This window comes from Alligator sinensis, unplaced genomic scaffold (assembly GCF_000455745.1).
Source record: "Alligator sinensis unplaced genomic scaffold, ASM45574v1 scaffold76_1, whole genome shotgun sequence".
Lineage (NCBI taxonomy): Eukaryota > Metazoa > Chordata > Crocodylia > Alligatoridae > Alligator > Alligator sinensis.
The window spans coordinates 3813549-3831030 of NW_005841865.1; the positions used below are offsets into that span (position 1 = coordinate 3813549).

The 17482-nt window shown below is 38.4% G+C and overlaps 1 protein-coding gene across 15 annotated transcripts in view; it reads left to right on the plus strand.

Annotated features, from left to right (window-relative positions):
* Nucleotides 1-17482, plus strand: part of NCOA3 (nuclear receptor coactivator 3) — a 150952-nt gene that overhangs the window by 86642 nt on the left and 46828 nt on the right. For 11 of the 15 annotated variants that reach the window (XM_025191662.1, XM_025191684.1, XM_025191712.1 and 8 more), the window contains 2 exons: nucleotides 10615-10660; nucleotides 14076-14151. The gene's annotated coding sequence lies outside the window, so the exon portion shown is untranslated. Of the gene's footprint in view, nucleotides 1-74; nucleotides 2416-10328; nucleotides 10383-10614; nucleotides 10661-11075; nucleotides 11133-14075; nucleotides 14152-17482 lie in introns of those variants that run through there. The other 4 variants (XM_025191665.1, XM_025191675.1, XM_025191670.1 and 1 more) reach the window with 3 other exon arrangements.

Here is a 17482-nt window from a genome sequence, read left to right on the forward strand (position 1 = left end):
GAGTGTGCTCCACCCAAAACGTGGGAGGCCCCCCAGCTGGCCCCCAGGGGCTATTCCCCCCCCCCCCCCCCCCCCCCGGTCACTATGCTACTGCTTGGAGCTCTTTCAAAACGGGAACCATTCAGAAGGGCATCAGTTGATATGTTCATACTTGCTCCAATTTTTAAGACTCCTTCATCCAGGGGTAACTTTGGAGTCAGTTTGCTGTGTGTGAATCATTCTCAGCTCATTTGCACACAACAGTTAGTGTAGCAGCTGTAGGCCTTTAGAAATGTTCCTCTTTTTTGAAAGGGCTCTGAGCATTCATGTATCCACACCCTCAGTGAGTGGCAGGGCTGTCTTTTTTTATTTCTGAAACCTTTTTTTTTTTTTTTTTTTTTAAAGTAAAGGATTTATTTACTTACAGAAATCAAGATGAGTCTTAAATGGCCCATCAGAGGGGTATGTAAATGTAGCTAAAGCAGGCATCTACAAGAATAGGAAACTATTTTATATGCTTTGCCTTACAGCCATGAACTGTAGGAGTCTCTAGAGATTGAGGTTTTTTTCAAGGTTAAAATCAGAAACTGGAGGAACTACTTAACTATTTCTGTAGGCATAACTGCACACCTGATGAAAGAGAGCAGCATATTAAACAGCTGCCTGTCACATACTGTCCGAGAGGTGATTCTGTCTGCATTTTGAGGCTGACTTTTTTTTTTTCCCCCCTCTTGTTTATGCTAATAGAAATTTTGGCTTTTCCAGTTTTCTAGGTTTCAGCCAGACTAATAGGTTTCTACCAGCTGATACTAAAAACATTCCTTCAAAGGATTGTATGTATGATGGAAATAAAAGGATGTTGTTGTTCTCCTTTGGTGACCTTTATTTGAGACTGTGGAAGAGCTTTATTAGCTTAAGTACACTATTGAGTAGAATTGGCTATAGTAGTATTAAATTTTGCGAATAGGGGCATGAAACAGAAGATGAATGCTTTGATAAGTAACCTGCCCAAATAATTCTCTTTTCAGGAGTTTGCTACAGTTTTCAGTTGATAACACTATAAATTTAGGACAGGGTGGATGTAGTAAGGAGGCTAATATAAACCAGGTGCAAGGAATGATTGTTTAGCTGCTGTTTGTATGATAATGGTGCACACATCCGTTAGAACTGATGGCAAAAGTTGAATTGGAAGACCAAAGCTGTGACCAAGACACATGGGTTGTCATTGTGAAAAGTCTGCTGCTGGTTATCTGTTGATTTAAAGTAATTTAATTTCTTGAATAGTGATATGAAGAATGCTGCTCCTTATCTGCCTTTACAGCCTAGCATTTGCAATTGCTTTCGTTATTTAATAATGAAAAGTTGTTAAACACAATTTTTTCTGTTCTCCAAGAGTTCTGGTAATAAATTGATAGAAAGTTTAAACTGAACTTCAAAGGTTCAGGTGGATATTTATTCTTTTGGGCATGCTGCTCTTTGGTAATATTTAATTGCAGAAAAATCGAACTTTATTTGAATGTGCTTATTGATTTCTTCGCTTTCTTTCCCCCCCTGACAGCTGGTTTTAAATGAGTTCAAAAGCTGACTTAAACTTACTGTCTTATTTAACATGGAGCACGTCAAAAAACCCAAAACAACAAACCTGATTGTGTGTACACTAAAGTTTTTTATTTTTGAAGAACAACAGTTGCCTCCCTCTTCCCCACCCCCCCAGCCTGTTACAGATTTTTTAAAATTCTGCTTTAATTAGTTCTTTTCATTTAAAGCATGAAATCTTTTGAAACTAAAATTGACAGAAACACACATAATAAACACTAGCTGTTTAAAAGCATGGCTGATGCTTTTTATTTTTATTTTTTTTTCTAATCTCTACCAAGATGGAAAACTTGAGGATCAGTTCAGAATTCAGACAAATATTTTACATACCACTCTGACCTGTGTATAATGGATCAAAAGTTGACCTCTTAGTCCAATTCAGTTATAACAGTGTAGCAGTACTGGAATGAGTGAATACTAATTGTAATGCTATAGTAACATTGAACCTGCCATTCTCAGGAGATTCAAGCAGCAATCCATCAGGGTGCCTTGGTTCCTCAAGTCACTGGAGATGTTGGAAAATAAAATTGCAGACCAAAAATGTGCATTCTGACATATTTAGAGTTTCAGGAAGGGAAATAGACTTGGTGATGACTGAGCAGCGGTCACATGTGTTTACTGAAGCAAACTGAGTTTAGTTTGATTGTATTTCCTGTTTTCACCAAGAGCTTGATAAGTGCTCTTAGGTTTTTTGTAAGTGTTTGGTGTATTGCTGTCTTCAAGAAGAGTGATTATCATTGCTGCCGAATGCTGGCTGACCGAGCTCTAGCTGTATATGTGGAAGGTTGTGTCCTCCCTTTTAAAGAAAAAATGTTTCCCTAGCTGATTGGTTAATTTAAGGTAAGAGCTCTTTATCAGCCTGCACATAGAAAATATCTCTATCAAGAACAATATATTTAATGGATTAAAGCATTGTATGTGAAGGTAATAAATTATGATCATCACTAAATTTGTATAGCGACATTAATAAATACTAATATGATAGATACTGGTTATGCTATATGTATATTTTATATTAAGCTTTTATTTTTCTGGAATGTATAAATTATTAGAACTATTTTTAAGGATTCTACTTTTCAGAATTTTGGAAATAAAAAAGCATGGATCATGCTTAAACTGTTAATCTGGATTACCTTTTTTCTGTGAACATCAGTCTTAAAAGATGTTTCAGTATCTTTTACTGCTTAGTAAAACTTAATACTTTTTTAAAAGGAAAAAATTGAAAACAAGGCAGAATTTTTTTTTCAAAAGAATATTCAGCTATATCATTATATTAAAAATAAAAATAAAATTATTCTGTTCACAGTTACTAAAGCTAAAAAAAAAAAAAAAAAGTTATCTTTTTATGACCTCCTAGCACTATCTAATTTCTTTGGTAATAGATGGAAATCCAGGTTCAGGACATTTATTTGAATAGCTTTGAAGTCCAGAAAGGAAAGCCATTGGATTCTAAACAATGTCGTTAAAAGTGGAATAGCAGATATGCCATGAAAGATTATTTTTTTAAAAAACGTGGTTGTGATTTATCTCTTTAATTTAACAGAACTCTTTATCTTGAAATTTAGGTGCAATGTATTATACCTTAGCATATATGTAAACACTCCCATATTTATAATTTGACACAAATCACAGTGTGTTCCATGGCTCCTGTATTAATGTTGTTAAGGTAGCCCTATGTTAACATTTTTGGCAGTGTTCATTTTTAGCTAACATCTTGGTTGCTTAATTTCCGTGACCATTTTCTGCCATTTGAACTAAGATTTACTTTGTACAAGTGATTTCAGCAGGTGTCTTGAAGGATTTTTTTTATCGTAGCAATTGCTGTGGTGATGGTTATGTCGTCTTAAAGGCAGAAAATAGATTCTTATCAACTCAGTTAACATGTCCAGATAAGTATACATAGTGCTAGAAGTTGTTAAACATAAAAACATTTAGTTAATGGAACAAAACATAGTTCATATATCAGCAGCTTCATGTTTTTCATTTAATACCGTGTATGAATAAATTGCTGTTTTTATGCATTAACAAGCTTATCTGCTTTTGATTTATATCCATCTTGCAAGTAGGATTAATAATGAAGTTAAAGAACATATAAGCTTGTCTATTTCTTTTAAGAGTTGAACTAAGGTACAGGAATTATGGCAAATTAGTTATTATGTTAGTAGTACATTATGTAGACAGATGCAAGTGAACCTTTTCTTTTTTCTTGATACACTGTTGCCTGTAAAGAAATCCAGTAGGTCAAATTGTGTGATAACATTGTCTAGTAGTGTACTTACAGTAAAAAAACAAAACAAAACAAACAAACAAAAAGTGACACTCTGAAATGAACATCGTGGTATTCCATCTTCCACGCTCCGGTAATGGCGTTCATATCAAATATGCTCAGTTTACAAATGGGACTCCCTTAAGCTTGAGAGTTTTATTGTGGTTGGCCCTGCAGTAAGGACATTTCTACAGCCCTGCAATAAAGTGGTGGTATCAAGCCTGATTCCACAGAAGTGCTTTCCATCTTTCAGGCTGTGATGGAGGGAAATGCTTCCTTTTCAGAATTTCATTAGCTGTTGATATTTAATTAGTCCCTGTGTTGCAGTCTCTTACAGTTAATATCTTTTCTGAGTTAGATACTGCTGTTGAACTGTCAGGAGCAACAGAAAAGGATGTTGGTTTTCTGTGGTTTCTAACCAGTTAATTTAGGTTTCTCGTGTGTCTTTATAATATTTGAGACATCACATCCTGTTTTTTGGTGTTTGACGTAGGGTTTTTTCCTCTAAAGATTACTATACTTTTTTTAAGATGAACAGTTCTTTTAATAGCCTAAGAATCTCAAGCCTCTGAAGCCTTATCTTTGCCAGGGAAAGTTTATCAATGGTAAGAACTGGTGCAACTGTAATGGTGGTAATAACATTACGAGCCCAAATTGTATCTGAGGCTTAGGTAACCAGAGTGAAGACCCTGTCGTCTTTATGTGGAATAGAGAGCTTCCTGAGCAAACTTTCAGGTGACGTGAACCTGGGAAGGATTCCAAACGCACTGGAGGACAGAAACACAATTCAGAAGGACCTTGATGGACTGGGAAAGTGGGCTAGAGCCAGCAGAATGCAGTACAATGCTAACAAATGTAACATGATACACTTTAGGAAGAATAATTAAAAATAAAAATACAAAATGGCTAACATCTGGCTGGATGTCAGCACTACAGAGAAAGATCTGGTACTCTTGGTGGATCACAGACTCAATTTGTGATCAAGTGTTGTGACGCAGTTGGAAATATGTGAATGTGTTTTGGGACTGAATCAGTAGAGGTTTTAGGTGCAAGACCCCTAGTAGGTGATAGCACACCTTTACTTGGTGTAGATTAGACCTCATCTAAAGTATTTTGTGCAGTTTTGGGCTCTGTATCTTCAAAAGGATGTGGAAAAGTTGGAAGGGGTACAGAGGCAGGCTTAAAACAATGATGAAGGTCTTGGGAGGCAAGCCAGATGAGGAAAGGTTGAAAGAAATAGATAGGCATGTTCAGTTTGCAGGAAAGGTGATTGAGAACACATGATATCAGTCTTCAAATATCTGAAGGGTTGCATTAAAGAAGAGGTAGAACACCTTTTTTCCATTATTGCAGAGAACAGGACATGTACCAGTGGCTTGAAGTTGCACAAAGTAGATATAGATTTGGTATCAGAAAAACTTCTTGGAATAATGAGGCAGTGGAATAGCCTGGCTAGGGAAGTTGTAGAATCTCATGCATTGGAGGTTTTCAAGAAGATAAACATTGAATAGGCATTGGTCAGGAGTGGTAGCTATGACTGGAGTTCTTCTGCAAAGAGCAACTTTTGGAAGCCCAGGAACTGCCCCTTTGCCAGCAGGTCACTGAGAGATCACAAAAAGACTAATATGGAGAGGACCATGTTCAGCAGCAGGAAAATGAAGCAGAGCTCTACAATAGGCTTAGTTGTGAAAGAAGATCGAAGCACCTGACATAAGTTTATGGAGGGGATACAGAAAGGGGGATTCTGGCGCTTCATTTGGAGGGTATGATGGTGTAGAGTTATGCTTGCTGTCCCCAGGCTGAAGAGCAGAGTGGAAGGTGTTTGATTTCCCCCCGTCCAGGCATCCGGGCTTTGTAGTTGCCACATGGAACTGGGAAGGATTTTTTTTTTTTTTTTTTCATGCCTGTTACTAAAGGTCTGGCCTATAGAGCAGACATGGGCAAAATACAGTGCAGGTGTCAGGATTTTTTTTGCCTTCCTCAAAAGTACTCAGTATTGGCTGCAGCCAAGGCTGGGGATCTTGACTGGGGTATGCCAGTGTCCTGGTTAGAGGGTCTTACCCTCCCCTCAAAGTGAGACTGATCACCACATTTGGGATAAGGAAGGAATTTTACCCCATCGTTAGATTGGTATGGACTGAGTGTTTTGCCTTCCTCTGTAGTCAGGGGCATGGCCCTCTTAGGATCTCTCAGGTACATTTTACTAACGCTTGCAGCAGTGGGAAAGTATTCCCCTACTTTACCAGTGGCATGTTAGGATGCTTTTGATGTTTTGGGGGAATATACCATGTATCTGTGTAACAGGGTTAAGTGTAGTTTTAGGAATAGGTTAGACAAGCAGTTGTATGGGATAGTTTGGATGGGCATGACCTTGCCTTGAATGGAGGGTTGGACTAGATGGCTTCCTGAGATCCCTTCTAGCCCTACCTTTCTAAGACTGAGTTAAGTTGGATTTTTTTCACCCAGTTTCCATTTGTGAAGGGGCTTACATTGTTTTTTTTGCCTGGTGTATAGGAAGATACAAGAACCAAAGATGCTGTAGACTTGTGGGGATGCTGCTCTTATGCACTGTAATTGCAGCGCATCAGAGCAGACTCAGTTAAGTCTATTAGAGCATGCTAATTAGCATGCTCCAGCAGCCTCCATGTCTCATGTATCTGGTGTCCCCATACCGAAATGGCAGCAGGGGCCCTTTAAATAAAACTCTTCAAATGAGCTTTAGTTAAAGTGCCCCTGCTGCTATTTTGAAGCTTAGGGTGCTGAATATGAGAGACGCTGCGGGCACTTTAGAGTGGCTCTGGGCACTGTTAATTAAAGTGCCTTCGTCCTTCCCTCCCCCAGCACATGTAAAGACACCCTGAATTAACAGTTTAACACGTCATCATCAGTCGTTGACGACAACAACTTGTTACTTTGGTTCATCTGTGTCCTATATACCAGGCAAAACAACTGAGCCCCTTTGACACACTAAGATAAGAAATATTCAGAAAATTCTAATGAATTCCAGTCTGTAACTAACACTGTCCTGTCATTTAAATGTGTGCAAAGTGAGTGAGACCAAGTTAATTATCATATCTGAAAAATAGCAGCCTCATTTAAAAATCGCAGTAATATAGTGCTTACTAAAACACTCTAGGGGGTTTGGTAAATGAAACCTGACAAGGCCTATAAAAAATAAAATAAAATAAAAAACACAACTGTAGTGTCCCTGAGATGGAATGCATACTAATAATTTAAAAAAGAAAGTGTTAGGAGTATTTAACATCTTATAACAAGGAGTACCTTGCTGGAACATAAGTCTTTAACACCTTTGTGCACTTTTTTTAAACTGCTGACAGCCCCATTTCAGTCAAGCACTCCCCCCGTCAATTATATAATTTATTTGGAAGATGATTTGGGGGGGCTGAAAACAGAATTTGTTTACTTTGAAAATAGCGTCATGTTAAAATTACTGAATGACGTGCAAAAAAATCAGGATAACATGTTTAGGTGCAACTGGCAACACATTGCTATTTTTCCTTGATAAAGCGAGGCCAGATGCATTCAATCTCAAATGATATATTGAGCCTACTGATACAAAACAGGTTGCTGTAGTGCACCAGAATCTCTTTATTAAAGTTTGTGGGACTTTGCTGTTATGTGTTTGCATATTTTGTTATATCCTTGAAGCTGTAGTTAAAGCTTTGCTGTCTTATTTTTTTTTTCAGACTTTTGGAAATAGGCTGTTCTCATTTACATTGGTTTAAAAATTAACCTTCATTTGTATTTGATTTTCTTTTTAAAATGGCTGTCAGTTATCTTTAAAGTACTAAATATTTGTTCCCATTTTTACTTATCCCTATAACTACAGAAATGGGTAACTATTTTTGGGTTTGACATAAGCCAGAGCATTTGATGTGAATTTTTTTCAAAACTTTTTAATGCAACTCAGATTTAGCTGCATTTCATGTACCTTGTATCTGAGCCATAAGCAATACAGTAGCGGACTAAAATATTACTGATTCTTTTAGCACTATCTGAACATGATAACCACTTAATTTTTATCTCTTTCCTAAGACTTACTTAGCTGAGGTTTTTCCTTCAGCTGCTACCACCATTCGTGTTCCAGGTCCTTGACCAACAAGCCTCTTTGACTAGTGGCTCTTTCCCCTTACTTAGAAATTGGCTACTCCATTCCCTCATAAATTGCATTTGGTTACATCATACCTTTTCAGGGGATACAATCACTTGTATTTGCTTCCAGAACAATAAAAAAAAATAATTGTTAATGTTTTGAGGCTCTGGCATGAGAATACCAGCAAGATTGTCTTCTAGGCAGACAAGGTTCTTTGGGTGAATTCTGATATCTTTTATTAGACCAACTTAAATGCTTGGAAAACAATTATTAAGCAAGCTTTCAGGTTCAAAAACCCTTTGTTAGGCTTGCTTAATAATTGTTTTCCAACTATTTAAGATGGTCTAATAAAAGATAACAGATTCACCCAAAGGACCTTGTCTGCCTATGTCCTTTAAACACGGCTACAACCTACACCCCTGTAAGGTTGTCTTTTACACATTTCTGTCTCTAGTTCTAAAGGAAGCTTGTTTACTTGTTTGTTTTTAAATTTTTTTTTACTATTTAATTTAAAAACTGACCAAATAATGTTCTTATTTCTAATATTGAGCCCCTTGGATGATAAATAAACAGGGAAGGAAATGGGACTAGTTGTTTTAGGGTGTCTGTTCACTACATAGCTTACAATCAAAAAAGTGGGTGATCCACTGTTAAGTGTAGTGAGATCATTATAGATGCATAAAAATCCTTCCCATGGAAATAAATGCCAGACTGCATAAACAATTTTACTTTATTGTGAAGCTCTAATACATTTTAGACAGGAAATGGAAAGCTCATATGATGAAAGTGGTACTGGTGGCAAGAGTTAGTAGGGAAAAGGATCGCACAGATTTAGTTACTGATTTTTTTGAGAACTGCAGTGGAGTTGAAGCCATGTTCTTTATCCTGCCCTAACTAAACTGGCTTAATTTTTTGTAGCACTTGTATTAAAAAATACTTTTACAGTGGGTGATCATCAAGGTTAACTAACCTTGCAACTTTTTCATGTGCTGCAAAAAGAAATAAGCCTTGCAGTTATCTCTGCATTTAGAAAAGGAAACATCTAGTTCTTGGACAAGAATAATGAAGTTGTATTGTCACCTTGAAGGAAGTAGCTGTATAGGTTTTTATTAATATGAGATGAGCAGAGTTGTTTGAAAGTGTGTTTTTTAGTAAAAAGAGTACGATGATGAAATAATTTAATAACTTACCAATTAAAAACACTGCTTATCAATGTAGAGATGTAGAGTTTGGCTGACTTGTATTGTAACATGCTTTTGATATTACTGAATTCAGGTTGCTGCTAGATTTTGTTCTATCAAGTAGAATTTTACTTTGTTTCACCTTGTGTTAATATAATTCTCATCTTCAGAGCAGAACTTTAAAATACACTAGCTACTCTTTTAAATAACCCTCAAGTTCTTTCTCCAGTTGACAGTTCTAGTATGGTTGTCTTCGGAAGTGTCTAGTCAGGCACTAGAAAGATTTTCCTGTACAAGTTTTTAGGAACTGAAGTGTTATTCTGCATTACTAGACTTTTTCAGAAACCATTTCCACTTTTGTTTTTAGATGGTTCACATTTGTAGTGTGTAGACTATTTGGACAGAATTGAAAGCTATAAGCCAGTGTTACAACCAAATTAGTCACTGCCTCATAACTTCAAAATTGATGTGGCTAATAATGCTTTAAAGCAGGAGTAGGCGATTTATTTGGTCTGGCAGGCCACTTAATGACTTTTGACATGCTGAGGGCTACACCTCTCTCTCCCTCTCCTGGGGCTGCAACTAGTGCAGAAGCCTGAACCCACCTGCAGCTTTTTTAGCACTCCCTCTCCCAGAGTCCACCTGGCTGCAGCTTTAGTGTGCCTCCTCACCCCCTCTCCTAAGTCTGGACCCGGCAGCTGTCCAAATGTAGCTGGCAGCTCCTTGGTCAGGGCTCCAGGCACGGGGAAAGGGGTTGGGGAGTGCAGGCCATGCTACAGCTGCAGGCTGTGACCATTGCAGAAGCCTGAACCCACCTGCAGCTATAGCACACCCAGAGCCCTGACCCAGAAGCCACTGGCAGCTGCTGGGTTCAGACTTGGCAAGGAGCATGCTACAGCTATGGATGGGTTTATGCTTCTGCTTCTGCGCTTGTGGCAGCCCTGGGCCAGAGAGAGAGAGAGTGCCTGGCACGCTGGAACCAGCCCTAACTGCTTGGCACCGCGTGGCTGCCATCTGCCCACAGGTCAGATCTGTTCACTTGGTGGGTGCCTGCCTGTGGGCCAGATCCAATCAGCTGGCAGGCTGTATTTTGCCCACCCCTACTCTAAAGTCTAGAACAGGGGTTGTCAACTTTGTTAGACTTTACCTTCAGAAAATGATAGCTTTATCTTCATTCATTTTTTGACTACAGCAAAATAATAAAGCAGTTTTCTCTGTTGCCAAGCACTTGGAAAGATCACGACAGGTAAAAATGTTTTAAACACTGTCGACTCTTGTTGAATTTATGAATCGTGTTTACACACTTAACAGTGCTAACATTGTGTGGCATCCTCTGGCACCTCTGAAAGGATCAGTGGCCCAGACTCTGATATATAATTAATTATTTTGTGTGATATAGTGGGAACACTGCGTACTTTCTGTTTATAATATGTTGTTTTTCTCACTTTTTAAAAATCAAATATTTTTATCCTATGTAGACTTACAGAACAGCATCAAAGAAGGCAACTTATACTTTTGGGCTAGGTGAGTGGGGTTTTTTTTCTTGTATGGCCAATGTATCAATCGCCTATTTGTTGGTTATTGTGGTGTCAGGTTGGGAGAGGTCCAATAATGGACAATCAATTAAATATTCTTTAGTAAATTTATGCTACTCTATTCATGTATGAAGCAAAATTTTTAATGATTTTTTTATATATAAATATGCAGTTATATTTAAATCTTTTGCATTTCGTCTTGAACGTTTTGTATCATTTAATATTGTAGATGTACTGCAAGTTTTGATAAAAGTATACCATGACCAAACATTTGTTAATTGGGACAGAGATTACTTTTAATGGCTTACTACATGGGAATATTCCCTAAAAGCTTTTTCACCAACTCCCTGTGGGTGCCTACCCTGGAATACTTGCTTGTTGGCTCCATTGTCTCTCAACTCCAGGCACCAGTGTAATGTATGCAGGTGCACAAAACCAATGACAAGTGCATGGCTATTAAGGTATGTTATGTCAATACCATTATTGCAGAATAAAAGCCTCTAAAGGGGTAGTTAATCAGGAATAGCTATGTACTTTAAATTCACACCTTGACTTAATTGGAATTAACTTCCCCATGTGAACAAACCCTTAAAGCTTTTAACTTGTGTGGTTGGTTGTGAGTGGGACTGTTATGTGGACAACACTTATGGACACAAGTCATCAAGAACTCATTTTCATCTGAAGTGTTCTAGAATTGATTGCAAGTCACTTTAACTTTTCATAGTTCCAATTTTTTTGTACTGCTGATCACTTAATACATTTTTTTGGTTTCTCCATTTCCAGTCACATGGCATGCCTGTAAAACAATAGCTACAATAATGACTTTAATAGAAAATTAATGAGGAAGCCATTTTCTATGCTTTTAGCTCTCAAAATAGCATCTGACATTATTCACACATTCAGATTTTTGAGAAGTAGTTCTCAGTGTCAAATCACTTCTATAACTAACAACATTTCTTCCTGCAAGTGGCTCTTTCCTCATCCTGCCCAGTTCCTATGAGTAGCAGTCTGCCTATGTTGAGGAGGTGGCCAGCTGATTTCATGGTGAGCTTGTGGATCCGGCCACCATATTCATGGGCTGATCGTGGCAGGGCCCTGCCATGCCTTTGATTGGCCAAGTGGCCCTGCCCTTCTGGTTGGTTGCAAGGGCTGTTCATCATGCAGCCCTGCCCTTTGCCACTGATTTTGAAGAGGGGCAGGGCTGTGTGACAGGCTGCCCTTAGCCAATCAGCAGTGAGGGGCGGCAGTTTTTTTGGGCAGCTTCTCCCTCCATCCACCGCTCCCCCCTCCTACCTGCCCCGGCAGGCTGCACAGGCTGTGAAGGCTACTGTCTCCCTCTGGTCAGCGTGTCATTTTCAGTGAGTTGGCTGGGGGGTTTTTGCGAATTTCACGGATATTGCCTGCTTTTGTGGGCAACACCACATCTTATGATTTCTGCAAAACCTGTGAAATTACAATTTCCATAGGTCCCTACCCATGAGTGCTTCATATGTTCAGTGGCATTCTTTTAGCCGTTTAGGCAAACTGTATCATGTTTAGTCATAAGTTTCAGTCATTTCAAGAACTGAAGAAACTTCATGACCCTTACAGATGCTGTCCATTTATTTATATAGATTTTCCAAAGTGAGCAGATTGGAGATTAGCGTGACTTGCCACAAATGACATTTTTGAAAAATTAAAATTTAATTTTAAAATTATGGGAAAATATTTTTAGAAGTTAATAAAAACATGTTATTCCTGTGAATACATTTGAATATCTGCAGGTAAATTGCATTTTTCTATTTAATTGGTAGCAATTTCTGTAAATCATTTCCATAGCCCTTTTGGGGCAAGGTCATGCCAGTGAAGATTGAGGGATAAACATCAAGCAAGTGATACTTATAGCTAGTTGGAGTTTTTACTGAAATGTTCATCTAAAGGACATCTTAAGGATATCTTTTCCTGTATTGTCCAATTGAATATTTTTGACGGAACATTTTACTTAGTGTTTTGAATCTTTTCCTTTTTGCATCTTCTTCCTAGTTTTTCTGATTAGCAGGGTTGATTTAGCATAAAAACTGTATTACAAAGGTGTTTAATTAGGAGACAATTTACTCTTGATGCTTATTCTTACGTGACCGCATTGTCAATCACTCCTCTAATTGGTAATTCCAGTTCATATGAATAAAGCTATAGTCAGTATTGTCAAAGGAGTAGTTAAAACAGCAGACAAATTCATGCACAACCAGTTGATATGAATGCCTTCTGCTTAATTTCTTAAGAAATGATCTGCTTGAATAAAGCTCTTCACCTGACTACTAGTGATTATCTATTAAGTAGTCTGAGTAGAAGTATCAATTTTGAAACTCTTGATTTTGGATAGGACTATGGTGTGTGCTTTTACATGTGAATGCCTCATAAATATTTCCCAAGAGCAATTTATTTTTCTAATTAGCTTGAACAGCCTCTGCTTTACATAGTGCTTCAAGCGGTTTTCAATAAATCAATTCAATCACACAGCTGTTGTTTGAAACTTTTTCTTAAGTTACTGTAATTCTCTATAGAGACCTAGAAATGCTCACTAATTAGTACACTTAATCATACCTTGTACAATGTGCACCATAAAATGGATTAATCACTCTCAGAACTTCATAGGAAAACTAGACAATAGGAACATGACAGCATGCACTGTTTTGAAAATAGTTTGCTGTTCTTGCATGATGTATTAAGCAGTATGCTGATACAAAAGAAAGATATGGTTTTACAGCTATATTTTAGTTGCAGATCATAACTACCAAAATTCTCATTTATGCCTGAAGTTTTCCATGATTGCTTTTAAAAGGTTCATGTTTGAAAGGTAATATATACATGGTTATATAATACGTAGTGATTATAATATTTCAATGTAAAAGGTAATTTTAAACGTCTTTGCACATAGCTCAAAAGTCTGAATTTTAAAATTACACATTTGGCTGGACCTTCCAACATACAAGAACTGGTTACAGTCTATTTTAAAGCTATCCAGTTGTAAACAAATGTAACATTACTATACTTGACTGGATACTACCTTGGAGATAGTATAAGTGAAAACTTATATATCTGGTGATAGTAGATTAACATCCCTGTTGTCTTCTGTCTTTCTCTGTTAATAACAGAGGAAAAATTAAAGCAAAACTTACCTTAAGGAACTGTTAAAGGTGCAGGGTATTATTTGGAACTGTAAAATCAAAGGTTATAGTAATAATGTGAACCTGTACAACAATTATGATAAAACTTAACTGAAGATACGAGTTGTTTTCAGCTGAGATTCCAAATTAGGTATATATTTTTTTATTTTAAACATTTTTTATTTTGTATCTAATAGTAAAAAATGGGGGGTTTGTTTGGTTTTTTTTGTAATGTACAATTTTCTTTTTCTTTTGCAGCATGTGACTGACAATGACTTCTGATCCTGATGGTCCCTTGAGAAATCCTCTGTGTTTGAATGTGTGTTAAGGACAAGTAAGTGTTTGATTTCAAATCAGATTTTGTATCCCTGAAAAATTATTCCTTTTTCCTTGTTTAAAGTTATGAAATTCAGGTGTAACTGTTAGGAGCATGACAATAGAAAACATGGTAGTGTTAGAGATGTGCTTTGCATTCAAAACCTTGCCTAACTTTATCCCAGCTCTACAGTTGGTCCAGTAAAAGATATCAACACCCCCCCAAATACCTCTCTAAGAGGAAAGCATAACATTTAGCCATTTAGCTGCTACCAGGAGCCATGTATTTCCACTTCAGGTACAGTTACTTATTTATATTACATTCCACAGGAAACTGAAGTTAGCAATAGCAGAAAGGCAATTTGCTTAGTGTTAGGTAATGCATTGAATCAGTTGTTTCAGTGGAAAACTATCAGGTAGTTTGATTTACATATTTTTTTTCAAAAGAAGTATGAGGTAGGATTACATTTCTTCATTGGAGAATCTAAATTTGTTTAATGGAACTGCTAGTAATTTTAAGATGTAATGTTTTAATACCTGAAAGTAAGGACTTTCTTAGCACAGTTTACCTTAGGTTTTAAAAAACGAATTTAAATTGTATCTTAGGTTGCATGAGGGTGTTTTTGTTTTGTTTTTAAAGGGGGAAAGGCAGTACATTTTAATTCAGAAACAAAAAAACTGTTCTTCCTTAAGGTTGTTTTTGAAAAGCCTTGATTTTAGGTCCTCACAGTTAACTGTAATGGGAATGTTAAGAGCCTAGGTGTTCCTTTTTCATGGGAAAGATTTGAAATGAGAAAGCAGTATAGTATGTTCACTGTCATGCTGTAGGCTGTGAATGTGTATATATTGAGTTTGGCCCTCTTCAGGTTAGTAACACTCTTGTTTAAGGGGTGGAAATAGTGTCAGACCTCAATGAGGAACTGTTATGTTGTATGTGGAGTTATTGATCTCTTTGCTTAGAGCAGGGATCGCAACCTATGGCCCAAGGTCCTGATCCAGCTTGTAAAAAACCTGGGCCAGCCCACCAGCTCAGGAAATCCAGCATGCTCTGGTGATGGCAGCAGAGCTGTCCCCAGGGCCCTGTTGGTTCTATTTACAGTTTATTCTTTGTTGCATCCGAAGCAGCATCCCTACCTGCCCTTTTCTACCTCTTCCTTTTGCAGCCTCTGCTCATTGTGGCGGAAGCAGGCAGGCAGTGGGGGCAGCCTGTGGTGGGGCCTGGGCTGCAAGCAGCAGCCTGCAGTGGCGAAAGGTTTCCAACCCCTGGCTTAGAACAAGGGGACCTCCTGATATTTTGTCAACTGGACTGGTTTCCCCTGAATTGTCCAGGACCCTCTCAGTTCTGAATTGTATTGTTTTACCAGGATTTAAACTTTCTCCCACCTCCATGCTTAGATTTAATGCTAAAGTAGCTTACCCTGAGAGAACCGGATTTCACCAAGTTCGTAAGCTACATTGCTTGGTTGCTTGCTTGGTAAATAAATGTATGGAAAATCATGATTGGGATAGGCTATAAAACATTTGGCAATGTTTCATGGTAGCCAATTTTTCCTGTTCCTAGATTAAAAAAAAAATTGGGAATGCAATAATTTGCTCTGGCTCACAGATGGGAAAATACAGTTAACTTTTTAATGATTCATTGGTAGTCCTTCCTGAAAAATAACTAAACTAGTAGAGTATTCTGCATGCTAACAGATACTGATCCTTGTGCTCTGTTAAAAGGGGCCTAAGTTTTCCCTGCTGTTTCCCACTTTACTGCCACTAATGAAGCCAAACCAACATGGGAGCATCAAGAGACACAGATGTAACAGTTGCTTGTTACTGAATGGTACTTGGTAGGTCAGGGTGGCAGCTTTGAAACTAATTGACCAGGCATCTTTTACTTATTTCTGAACCAGTTTGGGCAGGGTAGCACCTTCAAGACCTACCTTCTGCCTCACTTAAACTAACATGGCTAACTATCTCTGAATGGTACCTGCAGAAGTTGGTGTGATGTAATTGTTACTTCTAAAGAACACCAGAACATAGGAAGCACCATACTGGGTTGGACCAGTAGTCCATCTAGCCTCGTAACTTGTCTCTGAGGGAGAACATGTGGACAGGGTATAAGAGAGCGGTCTGTTCCTTGTCATACCCTCTCTGGCATCCACCATCATTGGTTTAGAAATGTATCCCTGACTGTTCTGTTGAATAGTTATTAGTGGATCTATCATCCATGATTTTTGTCTAATCCCTTTTTGAATCTGGCTGTACTGTCTGCCTTTATGATCTGCTGTGGTCTCCTGCTAATTTTAGTGGGTCACCCTTAGTTCTAGTATTCTGGGTTTTGATTAATAATGGTTCCCTATTCACTTTGTCCGTATCCTTCATGGTTTTTGAGGCATCTATCGTATCCCCTCTCAGCCTTCTACTGTCCAAGCTGAATCCTAGCCTTTTTGATCTCTTGATTTATTATAGTTGCTTCATATAGAGCATCTTGGCTGCCTTTTCTAATTCTGTTGCATCTTTTTTTGAGATTCAGATGTCAGAACTTCACACAGTATTCAAGGTTGTGGGGATGGGGTAGAAACCATTGATATGCATAATGGCCAGATGATATTACCTGTTTTGTTTCCAGTTCTCCTCTTAATGAGATCCAACATTTTATTAGGTTTGGGTTTTTTTGGTTGTTACTGCACATTGAGCTGATGTTTTCAGAGAACTATCTACAGATCAGGAAAGAGACCTTGGAGTCATAACAGCTGGTTCAGAACCTGGCCTTGTACATGGTATAAGTTGGGGTTAGTTTTCCCCATGTGCCCCTGTGGCGCTGTTGTTACTGTGCCATCATTTAGTACTTCTGTAGCCTAGGTGTACATGGGTTAGTACTCTCCTCTCCATTGAGGGAATTATTGGCAGGGCAGTGTGCTGTGGAGGAACACAGGAGCCCAGCGGCTGCCTCCGTCCCCTATAGAGTCTGGCCCAGTCAATCAATTACTTAACTATATAAAAATTTATAATTACAACAAAACCATTAAAGGGTAAGGAGGCAGGCAGGCATGCAAATTTACACCCTCTCAAGCCTCCTGCTCTCCAGATTGAGCTCTGTTCCCCACCAGGCTTTCCTGTCACCTGACTCTGCTGCTGTTGGCCTGGCTTAGGGCCACATGCACCCCTGTATAGCGGGTGCTTCACCTTGTGCTAGGGGTTGGGGGCCTGGGCAGCCTTGTGCAGTACCAGGGATTGGTCTGCTCCCGGACCCTCTGTGCAGCGTCGTATGCACTGAGCTGCTACCCAGTGCCAGCAGTTATAGACCCCAGCCACCGCAAGTGGCTCCTAGGGTCTTTCGCCCCCTGCCCGGGGCCCCCCTG